Source organism: Protopterus annectens, chromosome 9.part0 (assembly GCF_019279795.1).
Source record: "Protopterus annectens isolate FY-2018-M chromosome 9.part0, PAN1.0, whole genome shotgun sequence".
Taxonomy (NCBI): Eukaryota; Metazoa; Chordata; order Ceratodontiformes; family Protopteridae; genus Protopterus; species Protopterus annectens.
This window is the reverse complement of record NC_056743.1, coordinates 1,645,257,370-1,645,280,013: the sequence shown is the minus strand read 5'-3', so window position 1 is coordinate 1,645,280,013 and position 22,644 is coordinate 1,645,257,370.

The window sequence follows — 22,644 nt, the reverse complement described above, 5'->3', positions numbered from 1 at the left end:
TATATATATATATATATATATATATATATATATATATATATATATATATATATATATATATATATATATATATATATATATATATATATATATATATATACATACATATATATATATATGTATATATGGTTCTACCTGACATAATCGAAACTGTAGAACACCGACAACAAAATTACCGACACCACATAACCGACAGTGCAAAAACACGAAACCTCACATGCCCGACAACGAAATAACCGACGGTACACAAGCACGAAACCTCAAACACTGCACACACCACAATAACAACAATCAACAAACAAAACACATCCCCTGTCCAAAAACCACACACACAACACAAGCACACCAAAATCCCTACAAACCCACACTAAACCACACATACACAACTATCTACAACCCTAACCCAAACCCTAACCCTAAGGTCCGTCACTATCGCATACACAGCTAACCCACGCCTAACCCTAACTCACTTAACCCCTAACCCAAAGACTATCACTACCGCACACTTACTTAACCCAGTCCCTAACCCTAACTCACTTAACCCACCCCTAACCCAAACACTATCACTACCACACACTTACCTAACCCGCGCCCTAACCCTAACTCACTTAACCCGCCCCTAACCCAAAGACTATCACTACCGCACACTTACCTAACCCAGTCTCTAACCCTAACTCACTTAACCCACCCCTATCCCCACAGACCGTCAATATCCACACTTACCTTACTCGCACCCTAACGTCCGTCACTACCGCATACTTACACAGCCTTTTCCCATGTCGGCATCCTCGGCGTCGGTGTTTTCATCCATCGTGTCGGTCTTCTGCATTGTCGATCTTCTGGCGCTCATGAGATGGTCTACTCAGATTTCATGGTGCTCCAGTTATGTATGGTGTTAGAATAGAAGACATATTCAGAGCACTACTTCGAAAAGACATACCTGTGACACAGAAAGGATTTCAGGTGACAAAACTACACCATAAAATGGCTGACAAAAACTTTATGAGAAATGTGGTTAGAACCTTTGTGAGTTCCCTTAGAACAGCTGTCACCCTCAGCGACAAGAAGCTTTTAGGCTGACAGTTTACAAAAGACCCAAGAGTTAGCTTTTTTAAAAGGATGCATGTTGAAAAGAAAAGGCCAGTTGGGAAATAGAAATCCAAGACAATAAAATAAACATTGTAAACCTAAGAAGTGCGAGCCCACTTCTAATTGTGTCTCAAGAATATGTATGCAAAGTCAGAATTAGAGCTGATTAAGAGCTTTCCTTTCTACCAACTCAAATCAATAGAGAAGAAGACTTTGCTGTTGATATTTCACCTTTTGTCAACTGTAAGTGATAATGCTCCTCCAGAATTTCACATTATTGGTAATGATAAAGATGACATCAATCTTAACAGAGCTGTGTTATATCTGTTAGCAAGATCAGTAATGCAGATGGTATTGACAAAGAGGATGGGGCTAGAATATACTTAATAAATTAACATGTGGCTTATATTTTAGTTAGGTGAATGTGGTAGTGGGAGACCATCGGATATGTTAGCACAATAACTGAAACTCTACAGAGTGATTACTAATCACTGCATACATATTAGGTCTGCAGCTAACTATGAGAAAAGAGTAGAAATTTTACCAGCTGAATGCTTTAGATTTAGAGTCTACCAAAGCTAAAACTGAACTGATCAAGTAGCTTTGAACGTGTCCAAACTGGAGTATTTTCAAGAGTATGTAACCAATCTGGATCTCGGACAGTTGTCAAAATTAATGTTAGTAGGATTCGTTGATATTGACTTGTTCAATGGATTGTACAAAACCTTGTTAATTTTCAAACTCAGTGACACAAATTGTATATCCCTTTATGATGATAGCGAGTGGGTTCCTGCTAAACCATTGCAGATTAATTTTGCTTACAAAAATACAACAATTTGATTAGTGGTAATGGAAGATACATAGAAAAACAATCCCTACTGATATGCCATGTGTGGTTTTATCATATATTGGCCTTTGAACTTAATCATGACCAATGGTGTTCTGCTGAGTTTTCCTTAGTGTGGTCTAGTATCTAGTACATAAGAACTGAAATTTAATTTTCATATCCACTCCCAGCTGGCATGGGTTTGCTGATACATGCTATGTTTGATAATATAATAGAACTTGACCCAAAACTCAACTTTGTGCTTGACTTCCTTTATGCATGGTGATTCTTTTGTCAGAGACAGTTTTAGGTGGTGAAGATCTGTGACTAACTACTCAGATAATGACTTTCAGGTGTATATGCATCACTAATAGTGAAAATACAGCCCAAGTTCAGTCCAGGCAACAATGGCTAGTTATATATCTACCCAAATATGCCACTTGGAATTTTACGATCCTTATGGTTTTCCACCAGAGTTCAGCATTTTGTACTCATCAATTGTTATATTTTTATGAAGGAATGTAAAAAAAAAAGAATAGTTTAATCATAAACAGGCCCAAGACACAACATTTGCTACTTGAGGACAGAACTATTTCTTTACACCAGCAGTGAAAAAAAACACCTCATTTAATGATTTTAAAACTCTATATTGATGACTTACTAAACAACATCTGTTTTACTCACCATGCCAAACAAATATTCATAATCTCTCAGAGTTTAACCCTGATTAATTTTTACTTGCTCTTAACTAATTTAACTGGAATATTCTAAGAGGTTTGCCACTAGAAGAGACAGTAAAAAGGTTGAATTGCCTTGTATTATTTTATCAAAAGAGAATAAGCTCTGTTTCCCTTGGCTTAGTAATCAGAGTAGAAGTCTTATGTGAAATAGATACAAGGCATGGAAACAGTGGCAGAGTCTTAAAACTCTACAAAACCTATAGCTTTTTAAAGAACTTTGTCATCTTACCAGAAATCAAGTTGAACTTGATAAAAAACAGTCCTACTATGATGTACAAATATAACCTCAAAAAATAGTGGTCATCCATTAAACATATTTTACACCTAGGACCTAACAATCCACGGTTGAGTGGCATTTGAAAGACAGGCGTGAATGGGCATGCCTTTGTTCAAGGTTGGGTGTCAGGCTGGCACCTCGGCACCATAAAAATCGACTGTCATTCATTAGCTGACCGGAGTTTCACTGTGGTGATCCCTAACTGGGAAAAGCCGAAAGAAAAACAACAACAACACCCAGGACCTAACAATGTCTTTAAACCTTGCTATAATAACTCCTCCTTAGAAACAGCCACCAAGATTAACACATACTTCACTGACAGCATAGCTGCCATCACCACTGAATCCTTTTCTGACTCTCCTGACTCATCTCAACCTCCATCCACTAATACAACACTGAAACCAGTTGCTACCTCCTTGATAATAAAATTATTAACCAGACTTAAACCCTGCTCTCTCTCTCTGCCAATAATCTTCCTGCGGAATATTTCAAAACTGATGCTAATGCCATTGCATATCCAGTTTCCATCTTTATAAACAGGTAGGTTCAGAAATTGTATATTCCTTCTGCATGGGACAAATGATGTATCATCACTTTCCACAAATGTGGCACTTCTACCAGGATATCAAATTTTAGACCCATTGCCATCTTATCTTGCTCTAAAATATTGGAGAAAAGTGTTCATAAATAACTATTCAACATGAATTTAGACCTGCCCATAGCACAACTACCCTCCTAACTTTTACAGGTAACATAAATAAAGCCAGAGATAGAGGTAAACTCATATCATCCTTATTCCTAGACTTAGCAAAAGCTTTCTACACTGTGTCTCATTAAAAAAGAAACTTTGACTACAACTGTTCTCAGTGGGTATCTCACAACCTGGCCTTCAGTAGTTTAATAGTTACTTGTCAGAAAGCTCCTAGGCAGTCAGATAGAATGTCCCCCTTCCCCTTATCTGCCCATCAATACAGGTGCCCCACAAAGCTCTATCCTAGGTCCTTTTCTGTTTAATATATTTAAAAACAATCATCATTATTCTTTACATTAAGTATCCCTTGCATATTATACAGATGATTGCACCCTTACCTACCTTTCAGAAAATCTAGAAGTCTTGCAAACGATTACACAGCATGCCTTTAACTTTATTGAAAAATGGCTGTGTAACCACATGTATTTCTTAATAAAAAAAAAACTAAACTAATTTTATTTTTCCCCAAATCATTTACCCATGAGAAATCTAACTTTAAAACTACATCCATAAACAATACTCTAATAGATGTAGTGCCCCATACAAAACTGATGGAGGTTACACTAGAAGGTGACTTCAAATATGACCAGCACACACACAGCAAAAAAAAAAAAAAAACTCACAAAAATTAGGGGTGCCAGGCCAAAATGCCAAAATATCCTTATTGCATCTTCCAGAGTCACTCTTACCACTACCAACCTATACCACATTGTATTATATGGTTCCACCATCTTGACTAACCTTTAAGGTACCCTAGACTAAAACTAGAGCAGTGTTACAACAAGGCAGCTAGATTTGCAGCTAATACAAATCACAGAATAGTCACTCTTCTGCACTAAAATACTCTAAATTGGCTAGAATTAGCACATCAACTAAGTTACACCCAACTTCTTCTAACACACAGAATTATATATAATCCCACTTCCTGCCCAGTTATAAGTATAATTCTCCACGACTACTTCCCAAATCGTCACATTCAATCTTCTGACAAAAAATCGCTTGACATCTATAAGCCTTACAGAAACTGCAGTCAAAAGTCTGGAATATGACCCTAGTGCCAATCAAAGAACATTCATTTATTTAAGGTGCAACTCACAGAATTCCTGTGTGACTCCTGGCTTTGTAAATGCTGCTCTCCCAACTTACAATTTCAGCTCCTTCTCCTGTAATACCTAGATATACCATGTCTCTGCTTTTCCTTGTATGTATTTCTCTTACTTTTGACTTTACTGTTTCTTTCTCCTGCCTTCCATATCTAGCCCAGTTATTACCTTTAACAAATCCTTATTTCTCACTCTCCCCTCCCTTCTTCTCCTTTTCCTTATCCACTGTTTAAATGTTCCAGTCTGACATCTGCTTTATGAGGGGGGAGTAACCTGAGGCACTTCCAACATGGCAGCACATTTCAGTGCTACATTATATTGTACATACATACACACCGACACACCGACACACACACACACACACACACACACACACACACACACACACACACACACACACACACACGCACACACACACACACATATATATATATATATATATATATATATATATATATATATATATATACACACCATATGTGTATTAATATTTGTATTAATCTATGTATTTACAGTATATTGTAATAAGATCTCTGTTTTCACCTCTGTATATCTATTTTCTGTTCTCTTATTTGTGGAGTTTTTCTCCTTGGGCCTCCATTAAAAATGGGCAAAATAATCTACCTGGATTTTCACGGTAAACAAATTTCAATAAATATATACATACATACATAAATAGCAGTTTTTATTGTGACATAACATCTAATTACTAAAATAAAAACAATCCTTTTTTTAAATAGTCAGTATATGATTGTGGTATTATACAAATTCTGTAAACTGTGATGTTGTTTACAGTGTAATATGGTGCAAATAAATACATAAATACTCCTTAAGTTATTCTTTAATAAAATGTGTGTGGTGTCAGATTGCCTTTGACATAATAGGCTGTGGGTTCTGTCCTCACACTGGGTAGATTCATTACTGACAGTGGAATACAACACAAAGGATGTGCTGCACTCCTGAATGTGCTGTCCTTCAGACATGATGTTAAACTGTGGCCCCATCTGCTTAACTTAGTGGTAGCTCAGGTAGATGTAAAAGATTCCATGACACCTACTGAAAAGAACAGGATACGTTTCCTGATGCCCTAGCCAAATTTCCCCAAGTAGTATAAACACCATCTTGCATCTCCCCTGAAAACAGGCTGCTAGCCTAGTGGAACTAACCCAGTCAATAAAAGATAAATAAATGTGTGTGTATGTAAGAGAAGCAAACCATTTTAAATAATGAGACACACACTACCACTTTTTGAAAAAGATATGCCTACTTTACAGAACTTACAAAAAATGAATGTATGGTTAATAGTGAATTTAAAAATGGTGGATTACAATGATTGTAACATACTTTTTTAACTATGTGACAAATTATCACAAAATGCACAATTACAGTGATAACCGCTGAGGTCTTTTAAAGGGGAATTTCTTGGCTCCTTGCTGGAATTTGGGCTCAGATAATGTCACCATAACACTGGTAACACTGGCTTTCCTGCTGCCAGTAGTTGTTTAGCAGCAGTAATTATCCCCCTGTTTTGCACGCAATGTACAAGAGACCCAAGAATATTCATTTTAACTGGCGTCATAATGATCCCATTCCATTAGATTGTTGTTGAGATGACAAAGGTCATAGAAGGTAACTGTGAGAATTCTCAGAAGGCATGCCATGCTACATAAATTCACCAGAGTCATTCTACTCTGTGTCACCATATGACTTCATTTTTTTCGACAGTATTTAAATGGATTTCTTGGCTTCTGTTGATATTCCTTGCACCATGCTTCTGATATTGTCACCAGTGTCAGAAAATGCTAAGGCTGGCTCAGAGGTGGCAATGTTTAATGCAGAATCAGTGATAAAGTTAAGTTCGTAAGGCTAAGCTCATCTTGCTTTCCACGTGTCAGTTAGCATTGCAGCACTTCAGCATTTATTTTAATATTCTCAAAATAAACCCTCCTCTCTTCTCAACTTTAACTCATTTTCCATATTCTATACTACTTCCTTGCACATGCATCATATACCTTTATACCTCCCTCTCTCCTCAATTCCATAGAGTATATATATTCATCTATATCAGTATTTAACAAAAAAAAAAATGATTGAATGGTTTATTTGCATGTTCTTCATGTGTGATATCCTCTAGACCTGTCAATTGGTATTTAACCTACTCTATGCTCAGATATTCTCTAACTGTTGATTTTCTTATTATGTTTGATGGTTTTAATTTTTTACTCTTATTATTATTTTTGATTTGATTTTTATTGTAACAATATGTAATACTTCTGGAGCTTTTCTCCTTAGGTTTCCACTGAAAATGGTACCCTGGCTCAGTTGGACTAACCTGGTTAACAAATGTCAATAAATAAATAAATAAATATAAAAATAAAAATCAAGTCATCCTTTTCTAGAAATGCCTACATTTCAGCAACTAGGCATTGTTGAGTGATTTGATACAGTGGATCTGAAGAAGGCAGTTGGCATCTTAACAAATTCATCAGTTGTACAGGAACTATATCCACATTTTAGTGTGTACACCACAGGGCTGTCCTTAGGTAGATTGCAAGCTGGGTGCTGTCATCAATTCCTCTAGTGATGTGGACATCCTCCAAGATGGTCTCTCCCAAACAAATGACCAGTGCCAGAAACATGGCCTCAAGCTGAATGCCAGAAAATGCATCATCATCCATTTTGGGGAGAATGACATCCACACTAATTATCAAATTGATAATAAGGCACTAAGCATGCAATCAGTCGTGAGGGACGTGGGCACCCAGGTTGATAGCAAACTGATGTTTGACCACTATATTGCCTTCATTGTACAGAAAGCTTTCTACATGGCCAACCTCATTGGTAAGGGTATCTCATCCAGGGGCAAGGTGGTCATAACATCCCTGTATTCTTCCCTTATAAGACCCATTATTGAGTACAGTGCCCCTTTCGGCATGTACCTCACAAAGCACATGCAGCAGCTGGAGAGACAACAGTGGTCCCTCACCTGGAGAATCCAGATTCTCAAACATCTACCCTACAAAGATTGGCTAAAAACTCTGTCCCTCTACTCAGTCTCCTACAAACGCCTCAGAGGTGACCTCTGTCTGGCATACAAAGCAATCTCAGCCCCTGGCCTGATGGGACTGCTGCATATCTGCAAGTCAAGGTCCACTCGAGTAACCTGCACGCGTGACCGCAACCTAGTCTGTGACATCAATAGGACTTGTTGGCAGGACAGATTTGTGTCCCAGAGAGTTCTCATTTTGTGGAATAGACTCCCTCTCCACGTAAAGCAGAATACCTCATTAATTCTTTTTAAGCACAACCTGGATAACTGGATGGCTAACAGAAAATACACCCCTAGAATTCCACCTGTGTCCCTACTTGACAGTGGCATAGGGTGCTGACTTGTTGGAACATGGGCTAAATTCTTGGCTAGGCTTGTAACGGCCTCAGGGCCAATAGCCTAGGAGCTTCCTATGATCTTATGATCGTATGGTGCACTAGGCAAAAAGGTTCATTGTGCCGCCTGCTGCGCATATCAACCTAGCCTACTCACACTACACAGGTTACATTTTCTTTCTTTTATCACAGTCTGTCATACTTTTCAATTTTTCCTGCAGTGTAATTCATTTATTCAACATGTTCCATCTATGCAAGACTGCACTCTGATAAGTCTGGATGGAACAACTACATTATGTCAGGGAGTGGGGGAGTGACAATACCCCCAGAAATCATGAGGTTTTTAGATTACCTGGGATGGATTTTAGAAATTTTTAAACAATTTTTCATTCAATGACTGAAAAAAAACATGAGCAAAGAAAGGGGTTTAGTGTTGCTCTTTAAGTTTGTATTTTTCTCCATCCTTTCTGGACATCCTAAGTGGCCAAGACCACACTGTAGTAACTGCAATGGAAATAATTGCATTATGCTAGGGATCTGGGAGCCAGAAGGCCTCAGAAGCCAAGAGGTTTCTAGATGCTTTGTGATGCATTCTCAAGTTTTTTAAACAACTTTTCATCCAAAGATGGCCTGAATGAAAACCACAATTAAGTAAAGGAATTCAGACTTACTCTTTAATGCTGCTTTTTCCTGCATCATTATACCACACCATAACTGTCCAACTACCCTGTAATAACTAAATTAAGCTGGGGGTCTGGGGCTGTTAGGTGCCCAGAAGTCATGGGGATATAAATGCTCTGAGTTGCATTTTAGAGTTTTTTCCTAACCTTTTGATCCAGTGATGGTCTAAACAAAAAGCTTTATTTTTATTTATTTGACATTTGTTGACGGGGTTAGTCTGACTGGGCAAATAGCCCTTTTTTAGCAGAGACCTGAGGACAAAAGCTCCAACAGAAAAACAGAAACAAAGGTAAAATTCCATGGTAAAAATATTCCAGCAAGAAAGATGGTATCAAAACAACCATACATGGTACAAAATACAAAAAATATGAGAGAAAACATACAAAATAACATCATTCTAAATAATCTACAATATATACAACATAGTAGAGCGTGGTCAGATTTGAACATAAAAAATAATAATAAAGATAAATATAAATATCATAAGAGATCACATGCTAATGGAAGGTATAGGAGAAGCAGAAATATTTGAAGGCATTAGTACATACAGGGGTAAAGACCCATGTGAAAGACCAATAACTAGATAAGTAGTTCATGGAAGCTAAGAGAACAAAATCAAGCAGTTAGCATAGTCTAATGAAGCACAGAGTACAAGCACTGCATGGAGAAAAGTAATTCAATCTTACTTTTTTAATTCAAGGAAGAAATAAATTTCATACAAGTTTTAATATGCAAAGCTGACCACACATCAGTTTGCAATAAACAGAGAAATCAGATGGTAGTAAGGATACATTTATCATATCTGGGAATGGTACCTGCCTCCTCCTCAAAATAGGTAGTCACTTTCGGTGTATCACTTCCTAGTGAGAAAGTGGGATTAAAATTAAAGCACAAATTCCCACATTTAACCTGCTGCTGCCAAATGTTTTATACAGCACTTCTCAGCACCTCCTTACCCTCAAAAATGGCCACCTTTTGTGTACCTTTCTGATGTCAAACTGCAACAAAACTGAAAAAAAGAACATAGCATATTTGCTACCAGATGTGCATAAACATCATGCATATTTTTCTTTCCTAAAAGATAGCCAAATGTAAATGCATCAGATGATTAATTGTGAGGAAAATGAAATAAAGTAATTATTACAATGATGTTTACAATTTGTTAATTCCAGACAGCGCAATGATATTACAAAAGCTATAGTGACCCACTGTGAACTCCACTGATGTTTGTGAGGAAAGTTAAAAATATAATGACCGCATCACCCTCACCCCAACAAATGATACATTGACACCTAAGGTTTGAGAGGAATGTTAAAGAAATAATGACATCATTCCCAGACCCTCACAGAATTACAATGAACTTCTATGTACACCTGAGTAGGGCTGGTTTTAGACTATGAGGGGTTCAGGGCAGAGGTGAAGAAGGTCATGTCAAAATCCACATAAACAGCCTTAGTACATGGGGGCCACCAGCCACCAGAAATTCTGAAGAACTGGGTATTCTGTCATGCATCTATCCCTTTTTTTCAGAGAGACACTGCTGTTATACTGAGCAGGTGAGAACAGGGTACATTACTTTCATCCACACAACCTCATTCAAGAAGTTAGAGCCATGTCTGTGTACAATTCAGATGTCTGATTGTAATAAAAGAGGATGACTGTGTACTACTTTTCACCTCTGTTCCAAAAACAAACATTTGACACATATTAAAATATTGTACATTGCTTCACATAATCATATTAGTCATGCAAAGTGAAAATAATAAACACAAAGAAGCAAGCATTAAGTCATTTCCTTCACAGAAGAAAGACACATCAATTATAAATACTCTGAATGTGCACATCAGTTGTCCAGTTAAGGAGTCCATCTTACTTCTTAAAATGCACACAAGTCTGGAAAAGGCAGACAGTGACTCTAAACTGAACAAATAGCAAGAGTTTCAGTTACTTTCATCCATTCAACTACAACCCTCACCCAGCAGTTATAGCGATGACATCTGATTGCAATTTAATATCATTTCACCTCTACAGTCCACACAGAGAAGATGCTACATGTAAAAGTATTCCTATACAAAATGTTCCACACAAATTACAAAGACAGAGAAGTATTGCAAAAATGATCTCTTTGATCCCTTACAACATCAGTGTAAAAGTGTAATAACACTTATCTCACTGTGTTATTCCTCTATTCTCAGTTGTCTACACAAATCATAAAGCCAGAAATATTGACAATATTGCCAAAAAATATCTGGCTGATCACTGCCAGCATTATTATAAAAATGGTAATAACACTTATCTCACAGCTCCACTCCTCTAATCCGTCTAGAAATCTGCAGAATGTCCCTGAATTTGTTTTATAGTTTTGACAACTTTTCCTAGTACATTATACACACCATACTATACAAATCTTTCAATTCTAGATTATTTCAAAGAATTAGCTTTGAAAAACAATAAAATGCAAGAATACTTTATCCATTAGTGCTATTACTGAAATATCAGTATTATAGATGTCACATTCAATTTATTTATACAAAAAAAGGGATTATCAAAGTTGTTAAGGCAATTGGTATAATGGTTAAGGGGATTACCTTATAGGCACAATGTGCAGGGTTTGATTTTTCACATTTGAAGGTAAATTGTCCAGGCTTAAAATGCCTTGCAAGTGCAGCTTGTTTACTACTTATCTTTGAACAAAAGTTCCACCATGTGCCTTGATGCCAATTATACTGAACTTTTTCTTTAAAAGAAACAGGGGTAAATTACAAATAAATACACTAGTGTACCAGATATATCTTGTGAGGATAGTGTAGCATTTAAAGATGCCACCCCTAACATTATGCCTACCTTTTAGTACAACTAAAACTACAAGGCATGAAGTTTACAATTTAAGGACTGGTCTGCCTATACATGACATACCAACAGCATGCATTATAAAAAATGTATGATGAAACCTTACCATGATAGCAAAGGCCATTGTGCTGAATATTTGCAGTGGATTGCAGGAGGTGTTTGAGGAGATCTGGTGACTGATCTCCTCAGTGAGACTTAGACTGACACCTCAATGGAAGGGGTAGCAATGTCCCAGCAGCTATCCCCTACCCTGGTTTGAGAAATTCGAGCATTGTTAAAAGAGTTTGGGGGGATGTTCACTGGGAAACCAGGGTGCACTCACCAGGTGCAGCACCATGTGGCTACAAGAACCCAAAGGCCTATTAAGCAGGCCCCTTATAGGGTGTCTGAGAGACTCAAACAGAGGCTGAGGGAGGAGATACAGAAAATGTTGGAACTAGCTGTAATCCAGATGTCCAGCAGTCACTGGTCCTCCCAAGTGGTGATGGTACCAAAGAAGGATGGCAGCTCCAGGGTCTGTGTGGACTACAGGAAATTAATTAGTCACACAGAGTCAGATGCTTACCCCATACCTAGGGCAGATGAAGCCCTAGACCAGCTGGGTGGGGCTAAGCATCTTACCATTAATGATCTTACCAAGGGCTACTGGCAGGTTCGCATGACTCCCAACGCTAGAGAGAGTTCAGCCTTTGTGACTCCTTTCAGCTTATATGAGCTCACAAAGATGCCCTTTGGGATAAAAAATATCCCTGTGACTTTCTAGAGGCAGATACATCAAATTCTAGCAGGAGCAGGAGATTTTGCCCTTGCTTACCTGGATGATATTGCCGCCTACAGCCATTTATGACAAGAGCACTTTCAGCATGTCAGGGAGGTGCTGGGAAGACTACAGATGGAAGGGTTGACCATTAAGAACCGTAAGTGCCAGGTGGGTATGGCAGAGATCTCCTACCTGGGACATAGAGTGGGAAGTGGTAAGATCAGACCAGAACCTGCCAAAGTGGAAGCCATTCAGGCATTGCCTGCCTCTGTTACCAAAAAGCAGGTGAGGGCATTCTTAAGGACAGTAGGGTTTTCCAGAAAGTTTGCCCCCAATTATAGTACCATAGCTGCTCCTCTCACAGACCTGACAATGAAAAACAGGCCAGGCAAAGTAGTGTGGACCCTAGCATGTGAAAAGGCATTTCAGAAGCTTGAAGGAGCTTTGAAAGGACCCCTGTGTTAGCCAGTCCAGATTACAGCAAATAATTTGTTGTCCAGGTGGATGCTACAAACAGTGGGGTGGGGGCTGGACTCAGCCAGGTTTCCTCAATGGAAGAGGAGCACCTAGTGGTATATCTCAGCCATAGGCTCCATCCTGGGGAGCAATGCTATGAAGCTATAGAAAAGGAATGTCTAGCCATAGTATGGGCATTGCAGAAACTTCAGCCTTATCTGTATGGAAGAAAATTCACTGTAGTTACAGACCACAGTCTCTTAACATGGCTATATCAAGCCATCCAGCAAAATGCCAAACTACTAAGGTGGAGCCTAGGGTTGCAGGCATATGATACACTAGTGCAGCACTGCAGTGGGGATAGCAATGCCAATGCAAATGGGCTCTCAAGACAGGGAATGGGGTAAGTATTCCCAGATAGGCTTGTCACTCTCAAGCAATGTTTCTCAAGGGTCGCTTGAACAACTAGCTTGAGTCTTTGAGGAGGGAATAAGTGTGACAAAGGAATTACTGCCAGCACAGCTAGCTGCAATTTTGTAAATAATTATATGTCATTTGTGAATATTAACATGCTTTCTATAAAAGTGTAACGAAAGGAGTTACTGCCAGCACAGCTAGCAGGAATTTTGTAAATAATTATATGTAATTTGTGAATATCAGCATGATTTATATAAGATGCTTGTGTTACAACTTTATTAGAACTGTATGTCATGTGTATATCAAACTGGAACAGAAGTGTGTGTTGAAAAGGTTTTTACAATGTGCTTAAAATGTAACCACAGTGTGCCCTACTGGAAAAGAACAGAAATGTACATGCAATATTGTAACTGTTTAAATACATAAATTTTAACAGTGGAAACTGAGATACAGGAGGTTAACCTCAATCTAGGAAAATTCAGAAAAATAGCTGAAATTAAATTACTTTATGGCAGCTAGAGAAAGAATGGCTATACTAGGGAGCACTTTGAATTGCGTTTAAGGTGAAATAATTGCTAGTTTTGAAATGTAAAGGAATGTTATTGTTTTATGACTTCCATCATCTACCAAAGATGTGAGGTATATGTATTTTCACAGGTACATGCTAAATACTGCTAGTTTCCAGCAGTGGGGTTTTCACCTAGGATAGAGTTAGATGACAAGAAATTATGTAATTCTGCAAGCTATCCCAGCAGTAATATTTGAACTATTAATTTAAAAAGTCTCTTAGAGAGACAGAGCATTCTGTATTCTTTCTTGGACCTGAGAACAACAACAACAATTAGAAGATCCATTCACCACATCTGCCTTGATCTTAATTAAGTTAAGTAGGATATAGTAATTCTTTTAGATTCAGTCAGGAATATAGTAAAGCATAGTTTAGATGTTTTTCTTCATTAATATGAGACTGTTCTGCAATGTTATTTTAAATAATTCCTGTGATTCTGAACTCTGATGTAACTGTGAATATATACTGAGTATTTTCTTGTTCTTTTATTATTTATTATTAAATATATTTAAATCTTTTATTGTGGCTGATCTGCCTAGAGATATTGATGTTTTGAATATTTGAAGACACTGTGGGCCACACCTAATTGCCTTGCTCTTGGTCAAACTACCATTTGTATTGAAATTAATATTACACAGTAAGATTGGGCACCCTTTGTTAAGGGCATTAAAGTAGCTGATAAGGAGTTGGCCGGTGGCAGTGATAACTATCTTATAGTCTGGGCAAAAGGGGGCTTAGCTAGTAAATCTGTGCCACCCTTTCCCATGTGTGTGTTTGTGTGTGTGTGTGTATAAATCAAACCTCAAAGCATGTGTGTGCCAGCTACTTGGGTGCTGGTGGTCTTGGTTTGTCAATTCAACTGAGATCTCAACTCTATTGTTGTGCCAATGGGGAATCTTATTGCGGATTTGGAGAAAGAGGGAGAAATCAGCCCTGGTATGACTGTGGTCTCTGTGTGCTCTTGAGGGAAATTGCACTTGATGCAGAGAGCTGAATCTGGAAATACTGTTTGCGTACCAGCTATCCTCTGAGTGTACGTCCCCCACTGTTGCCAGTGGAGAGGATTGAGGATCCTTGATTACTGGTCCATTGGTGGGTCATCACATATGTTCTCATGTACTACAAAAGTTAGGAAAAAAAGAGCAGGAATGCTAAGTGTTTTACAGCCTTCACTATAACACAATTCCTGCTGCCACACATGGAGCAATTTTCCCTAAATGAGCTGATTATATTTTGTTGACTTTGCAACCCAAAACCGTTATACATTATATCATCCAAAACATCTGCAGGCAATATATCTGTTAAATTCTAGACATATTCATATCAATGCAATTTGTATTTGCTTCCTAATCTAAAACACTTACAAAATGTATTAGCCAATATATGTGCTGAATTTTCAAAAAAGAAAAATTATACTAATACACCCCCGGATTCACGAATCCTCCGTGTAAGACTAAGTCTTACTCGGAGACTGCAGTTGAATGGTATGATGTCAGCATGCCATGAATATTCATGAGGGTACGCTGACTCAAACCCAAGTCCAACACAGACCGTGCAGTGTAAAGGTCTACGCCCCTGCAAGTGTGTTAAAAAACAAAATGTCAACACACAAGAGCGAGTCCCCTCAAATGTCCATGTACCCAACACCACACTCCCTGACATTGTAAACCCCAGTACAGTTATAAAAAGTAAAACTATTATTTTTTTTTTCTAATTCCCAATATAGCTGCCAATATTTGCGCGTGTGTGCCCATTGCTTAGCTGCAGTTAGCAATCGACAAGGAAGAGCATAATAAGGAATGTTCATGCAAATTACACCAAATAGTAATAACGCAGTGGTAGAGCATTTGCACAAAGAGGAGGAATTCACGGTTTGAGTCCCACCACTCCCCTTCCTATTTTCTGTTCCAAATTAGTATATGAAATAATTCCTGACCTATATGATGAAACTTTTACTCAAAAGCATTCAAATGGCTTATGAATCAGTGAACCAAATCTATATTTATAAAGGAACCTGACATCTAATTGGCCACAGTTAAGCAACGCTTAACCCAGCGCAATATAGTTGCCCCTAGCTAACTCGCACTTTACCCAGTGCAATGTAGTTGCCCATAGCTAAATAGTGCTTTACCTAGCGCAGTGTAGTTGCCCATAGCTAAAATAGCACTTTACCCAGTGCAAATGGTTTGCGTAGAGGTGCGCGCCACGCCAACCAGCGCACCGTCGGGCAATGTGGAGCAACGTAGAGCAAAGTTGCTTAAACACAGCCACGCCCCCTAACCTGTCTGGACAGTAGTAAAATAAAAAGCAATGATAAGGTTTGAACCCAGGACACTGTGCACCATAATCAAAGTACTGAACCACTAAGCCACGACAGCTTAGGATAAACATCCACTGTTAACATATATATATAGTAATAAATGTTTGATTAACCATTGCTAAGCAGGTCTGCAGTCAGCCAAGAATATTCAAAAATGGCCAATCACAGAAAAGTGAGGGAAATGCGGCCTATTTAAGCTGCATAGGCGGGAATACTCGCCATAACTAATTGTAGCTCCCATCTGCAGTTAGAATGTCTGGTGCTGGAGAGGGTACATGCTTTTGAGCGCAACGCTGGGGCATCGAGGAGTCAAGATATATGGTTTGGCTCCTAGTCCATCGGCATGAGACTCGACTCCTGCAGGGCCAGTTCCAAGGAATGGAGTATAAGACAGAGGCTTGGAACCGGTTGGCTCATGAACTCACCAGTGCCACAGGCGTCCCTCGGACTGGTGAGCAGGTCCGTCACCACCATGCAGACCTGAAGAGGCAGAAGCAGGACCTTCTGAACCAGTGGATCCAGGAGGCCCGTCAAATGCGTGATGCCCCACTATTAAGTAGGTAGCCATGGAATGCAGTATGTAAGACAAGCTAATATAAATATAGTCTAAATAATGGATAGGTATGTCTCGATATCAATTTATTTACTCCACAGCTGCAGGTGCTCGTGATATGAATCAGCAAGCCTATGCAGATAGGTTCATAGGTTCATAGGTTCATACCAGGCTATCTGCCCTAGGGCATTTATAAGCCTAGCCAGAGTGTGTTTGGCTTTCGCCACCCATTTTAAATTAATTTTGCTATGCCCTTTTTCAAGGTTAGTATACTGTGCCTCTGTCTAACAGTGACATAGAAGTGATACCCGGGGTAAACCTACGATCTCCCATCCACTCATCAAGATTCCTCTTGAAGAGCGTCAATGAGGGACTCTGCCTAACCTGGACTGGGATTTTATTCCAGAGTGAAGGGAGCCTCTGGGTTATGAAACTGTCCCTCCAGCATGTCCTATTTATTTCAGTGCTGAGGTTCAAGTCTCTCAAGCACGTAGCTCGATGGGATTTGGATTTTCTGTGGTGCAGCATGTCCATTAATTCCGGGTTGGACATGGCTTTATACGTCAGGCACAGATCGTCTCTGAGCAGGCAGTATGCCAATGAGTAGAGCTGGAGTTTCTTTAACCAGGCAGCATATGGCATCTGTTTGAGCCCTTTGATCCTCTTGGTGAGGTACTTTTGGGGTCTTTCCAGTTTCTGCAGGTGTCTGGTAACGTACATCCCAAAAGGGGCATTGTACTCAATTATGGGCCTGATGAGGGATGAATAAAGAGGCACAATGACCTCCCCTGATCTAGATGTGAATCCCTTCATGATTAAGTGGGCTATATAAAATGTTTTTCTAACCACTTTGGCCACGTGGTTGTCAAATGAGAGATTGCTATCAACTTGGGTCCCCAGGTCTCTAATTACTTCTTCTGTACTTAATGGATTACCACCTATGTGGTAATTTGTGGGCACTTTGTTTTTGCCAAAGGGGATGACTATACACTTTTTGGCATTTAGCTCAAGGCCATGGCTCTGGCACCAGTTGTCTGTTTCTTTGAGGCCCTTTTGGAGGATGCTTGTGTCGGCTGGAGAGTCGATTATGGCACCCAGTTTGCAGTCATCTGCGAACTTGGTCAGCCACAGTCCTTCCGTGTTAGCCTGTACCTCCGAGAAATATATACCGAACAAAAGAGGTCCCAGGACTGAGCCTTGTGGGACGCCACTTATAACTGGTTTGGAGTCTGACATGGCTCCAGCAATTCTAACCATGTGGGTTCTGTCCTTGAGCCAGTTTGCAACCCATCTAATGACATAGGGGTTTATATTTAAGCTGGTGAGCTTATCTATAATGCCCGAATGGGGTATTGTATCGAAGGCTTTTGTGATGCCCAGGTAGGCTGTGTGGACCACCTTCCCATCGTCAATGGCCTTGGTGATGATCCTTTCCATAGATTTGCAGACCAAGCTAGTCAGGCTTATGGGGGCGATAGTTTCCAGGATCCGTTGAGGCACCACCTTTGTGGAGAGGGGCCACTGTTGCTGTATGCCACTCTTTGGGTACATATCCTGTAGTAAGGCTGAGATTGAACAGTAGTTTTATGTTTGGGTTTAGCTCTTCTTGGAGTTCATGTAGGACACAGCCCAGGACGCTGTCTGGTCCCATTGCTGCTGTGTTTTTTGCTTTGGAGAGGGCAGCTCTTACCTGAGCATCTGAGATGTCAGGGGGGCAGCACTCTGCTGGGACAGATATTTTCCCTTTTGGTGAGGAGGGGGGGGGTTTGCACTGAACCTGCCAGCTAAGATGTTGGCAATGTCTGTGGGTTCGGTGTATTTTTTGTCATTTTGGACTAATTCTGAGCATATCTGGGAATTCCCACCCAGGTTCCTAACATAACTAAAGAAAGCCTTGTGATTATCCTTAGTGTCCTGTGCAATTTTTCTCTCAAAGCTGGCCTTAGACAATTTTATGAATGCCCGTAGTTTTTTGCTAATACTGATCAGAGGTGCCTTCCCTTTTTGGGATTTTGCTCTATCATGTAGTAGCTTCCTCCTTCTATTGTATAGTTTGTTTATGGCTGGGGTCCACCAGACAGGACGTCTGCCTTTGGAGGATTGGGTCTTGGTTTTATTTGGGATTGCATGATCCATTCATTCCTGAAGGTGTTCACAGAATGCGTTTATAAAGGATTCTGCGGTCTGGGCCATATTTTCCACAGGCCCCGGGGCTTTGAAGGATTCCATCTCGGTTTTGAGGAGTGTGAAATTTGCTTTAGAGAAGTTTTTCACTGTGGTTTTCAGGGCAGGGGATGGAGTCGGGATGTGAATATCCAGTGAGATTAGTTTATGGTCTGATCTTAGCAGTGAGGGATACACTTCTGGTCTGGAGCATAGAGTCCCCATGTTGGTGGTGATCAGGTCCAGTATGTTTTCCCCTCTTGTGGGAGTGGTAACAAGTTGTTCCATAGCATTTGAGTTTATAAATTCTAGGAACCTTTGGGCTAGGGTGTTGGTGCTAGAGTAATGCTCCCAGTCTATGTTTGGGTAGTTGAAGTCGCCCAATATAATGGTGTTTTGAGAGACCTTCATATTTTCCAGTGTTCTCAGGAAGGCCGAGTGGGGTTCCTGGGTTTGGGAGGGTGATCTGTAGCAGGCTATAAACTGGAAGGCAGTTTTACCCACTGTTAGTTGCACATGGATAGTCTCTGATGCTTCGTGCTGTGCCACCAACCTGGAGGTGTGGGTATCTTTGACGAATATTGATACTCCCCCTCCTTTTGTGGTTCGGTCCAAGTTTTGGGGCCGAAAAGCATGGTATGAGGTATAACCTGGTAGTGCTGGGGTGCTCTCAGTAATAGGCTGCTAAGGCTGTGCCACCAGGCAGGTTAGTAAATATTCTGCATGTATTGTTACATGATACATGTGAGTGAGCATAACAAAAGTGTTTCAGCCCAATAATACAGCAATAAAATGTCCTGATTAAATCCTCTGCATGTACTGTTATATAACAAACATCAGTGAGCCAGAAATAGAGTGTACTAACCCATCAATCAAGGTAAAATAATTCTGGAATACTATCCCAGCATGTACTGTCGTAACATATAAGTGAGCAGGCCTGAAAATGAGTGTTGTAACCTATCAAGAAAGGTATAACGTATAGACGTACCTCCCTGGACTACATGAAAAGAGACATAGAGGAGCTCTCTGATTATGTAGCCCAGGCAGGTATGACCCTAACCCTGAGCAGTATCCTTCCTTCACCAAGAATGATGCCACAATATAGAGACAAGATGATCAGCTTTAACAATTGGCTTAATGTCTGGTGTCATTCAAAGGGGATCCAGTGTCTGTCTGCCTGGGATGACATGCTTGACAAGCCACGCTGCTTCGAGGGACGGCTTGCACCTGTCACCCTGGGATTCGGATATTGGCTAAGGCTCTTGCCACCCCCATAGTGCCTTTTTTAGGCAAGGCTCAAATTCTAAACCTACCACCCTAGAAAACAAAAATGGGAAGAAACTGAGGGTAATGCTGCTCAATGCCAGAAGTCTAAATCTCAAAATGCACGCACTCGAGGCCCTTCTCAGTATGGAGAACATCGATGTCTGTGCTGTAACTGAAACCTGGTTCAAGGCTCCTGAGAGCACCCGGGCACTATTGGTTTTTACCTCATATCATGCGTCCCGCCCCAAAACCCCGGCCCACCCCAAAAAGGGGGGGGGTGTACCCATATTCAAAAGGGATCCCCACCCCCCCGGGTGGGGGGCAACGCACGAGGCTTTGGAAACCATCCAGGTGCAACTAACCATAGGCAAAACTGCTCTACAAATTGTAGCATGCTACAGGCCACCCTCTCAAACTCAGGAACCCCACACAGCCTTCCTGAAGACACTGGAGGGTATAAATGTATCTCCAAACACCATCATATTGGGTGACTTCAACTACCCGAATATAGACTGGGAACATTACTCAAGCCCTAACTTTCTAGCCCAACGGTTCCTGGAGTTCATAAATTCAAATGCCATGGAACAGCTAGTCACTGTTCCCACGAGAGGAGAAAATATACTAGATCTCATTGTCACAAACATGGGGACAAAATGCTCCACACCGAAGTATATCCCTCATTGGTGAGATCTGATCATAAACTAATCTCACTGGAAATCCACATCCCCCCACCCCAAGCAAAAAGACCATAGTGAAGAACTTCTCTAAAGCAAACTTCACACTACTCAAGACTGGTGTGGTATCCTTCAAGGCCCCTGAGCCAGAGGAAACCACAACCCAAGCTGCGGAAGCCCTTACAAATGCCTTCTATGAACACCTCCAGGACTGCATGGATCAGGCAATCCCAAATAAAACCAAGACTCTTTCCACAAAGGGCAAACGTCCAGTCTGGTGGACCCCAGCCATTAACAAACTTTACAATAAGAGGAGAAAGCTATTACATGATAGAACAAAATCCATAAAAGGGAAGTCACCCCTGATCATTATTAGTAAAAAAATACGAGCACTCATAAAATCAACTAAGGCCAATTTTGAGAGAAAAATTGCCAGGGATTCAAAGGGCAATCATAAGGCCTTTTTCAGCTATGTTAGGAACCTGGGTGGAAACTCCCAGATATGCTCAGAATTAGTCCAAAATGATACAAAAATCACTGAACCCACAGACATTGCCAACATACTGGCAGACAGGTTCAGTGCAAACTTCACCCCCCTCTCCCCCCCTAAAGGAGAGATAACTATCCCAGCAGAGTGTAGCCTCCCGGACATCTCAAATGCGCAGGTGAAAGCTGCTCTCTCTAAAGCTAAAAACACAGCATCAATGGGACCGGATGGTGTCCCCGGCTGTGTGCTACACAAGCTAAATGAGGAATTAAACCCGCACATAAGGCAGCTGTTTAATCTCAGCCTTACCACAGGATACGTGCCCAAGGAGTGGCGTACGGCAACTGTGGTCCCACTCCACAAAGGTGGTGCTTCTACGGACCCTGGTAATTACCGCCCCATAAGCTTAACAAGTCTAGTCTGCAAAGCTATGGAGAGGATCATAATGGAGCTCATAAACAAAGATATAGGGGACTTGCAGACATTGGACCCGACCCAGTTTGGCTTTGTCAAGGGAAGATCATGCCTTTTGAACTTGGTTGACTTCTTCGAAACAGTCACCAAGGCCATTGATGAGGGAAAGGCAGTCCATACAGCCTACCTTGACCTTGCAAAGGCTTTCGACACAATACCCCACTCGGGTATTGTAGAAAAACTTACCAGCTTAAATGTAAACCCATATGTCACAAGATGGGTTGCAAACTGGCTTAAGGACAGAACCCACAGGGTTAGAGTTGCTGGCGCTGTGTCAGACTCCAAGCCGGTCACAAGTGGTGTCCCACAGGGCTCGGTCCTTGGCCCCTATTGTTTGGCATCTACTTCTCAGAAGTACAGGCCAACATGGGAGGACTTTGGCTGACAAAGTTTGCAGACGACTGCAAACTGGGCGCCATAGTGGAAAGTGCATCGGACACGGATATCCTTCAGAAGGGACTCACGGAAACAGATAGCTGGTGCCAGAGCCATGGCCTGAAGTTAAACGCCAAAAATGTATAGTCATACCCTTCGGGAAAAACAAGGTAACCCCAAGCTACCATATAGGTGGCAATCCACTAAGCACAGAAGAGGTTATCAGGGACCTGGGGACCCAGGTTGACAGTGGCCTTTCTTTGACACTCACATTGCTAAAGTGGTTAGAAAGACCTTCTACATTGCCCACCTAATCATGAAGGGATTCACATCCAGATCTAGTGAGGTCATTGTTCCCCTGTACTCTTCACTTATCAGACCAATGATCGAGTACAATGCCCCATTCGGGATGTATCTCACCCGACATCTG